This window comes from Dipodomys spectabilis, unplaced genomic scaffold (genome assembly GCF_019054845.1).
Source record: "Dipodomys spectabilis isolate Male_0828 unplaced genomic scaffold, ASM1905484v1 ptg000483l, whole genome shotgun sequence".
Classification (NCBI taxonomy): Eukaryota; Metazoa; Chordata; class Mammalia; order Rodentia; family Heteromyidae; genus Dipodomys; species Dipodomys spectabilis.
In genome coordinates, this window is record NW_024871160.1 from 2,867,256 (window position 1) to 2,868,356 (window position 1,101).

The window sequence follows — 1,101 nt, forward strand, 5'->3', positions numbered from 1 at the left end:
AGGGAAATCATTGGACCTATGTTTCTTTGGGCTTGGCTTAATTTACTCAATATTTTTTTTCTGTTTCCTAACAAATTGGGAAATATCATTCTTTCTGATGGAGACATCGAATTCCATTGTGTATATATACCACATTTTCTTGATCCATTCATCTAATGGGGGCATCTGGGTTGGTTCCATATCTTAGCTATCATAAATAATGTTGCAATAATCATAGTTGTGTTGGTAGTTTTAGTATGGTCTTGTTCATGATCATTTGGGTAAATCCCCAAAAGTGGGATTACTGTGTCATAGGGGAGTTTTATGTGGAGTCTTCTGAGGAACCTCCATACTGCTTTCCAAAGTAGTTGAACAAGTTTATACTCCACCAAGAATGCAGTATGGTTCCTTTGTGGCCACATACCTTTCAGCATCTGTTGTTGTAAAAATATGGAAGGTTCCAAGAATTTGCATGTCATCCTTGTACAGGGTGCATGCTATTCTTCTCTGTATAAATACAATGTTAGTGTATATGATGCTAATTTGAGCACAGAACATTTTTTATATATAAAACATAATTTTATTGATTTCATTAAACTAGACAATACAACAAAAAGCAAGTTCAAAAGAACAGTTGTGAAATTTTAGAATCATGTATTTCTTACATAAGCACACATTTAAGAATAAAATCAAGATAGACATGTCAAAAACAAAATAATTCCAGATATTTGTAGTTCAAGAGATGTGTAGGAGGAAGAATTCAATTATTCTATACAAGGCACTGTCAAAATGAACATTGAAGCAAATGTTAAGTTTTGTTAAACGTTTTAATGTTTTAAATATGCTTAATTTTGGGATTTTGCTTATATATGCCAAAAATAGGACTGTTTGCCAGGTATAAAACTTTTCTGTAAAGTATTTAAGATTTATGGTAGCAGATATTAAGTACTAAGTATGTACATTTCAGAGTTTATGGAAACTTTATTAATGAGAAGTTGCAAAGTCTTTGTGTAAAGAAGAAGATTTAAGAGTTAAGATTTTAACTACACAGTTTCTGTTAAAACTTTAGGGATTCCTTACTTTATATGTTAGCAAGGAATAAATGATGATATAAGCCATAAT

At 31.2% G+C, this 1,101-nt stretch overlaps 1 non-coding gene across 1 annotated transcript; it reads right to left on the reverse strand.

The window, feature by feature from the left end:
- Positions 1-423: 423 nt before the first annotated feature.
- Positions 424-530, reverse strand: LOC122098647. The gene has a single exon (XR_006145765.1). It is a non-coding gene; the product is annotated as a U6 spliceosomal RNA (small nuclear RNA).
- Between the last annotated feature and the right edge of the window lie 571 nt (positions 531-1,101).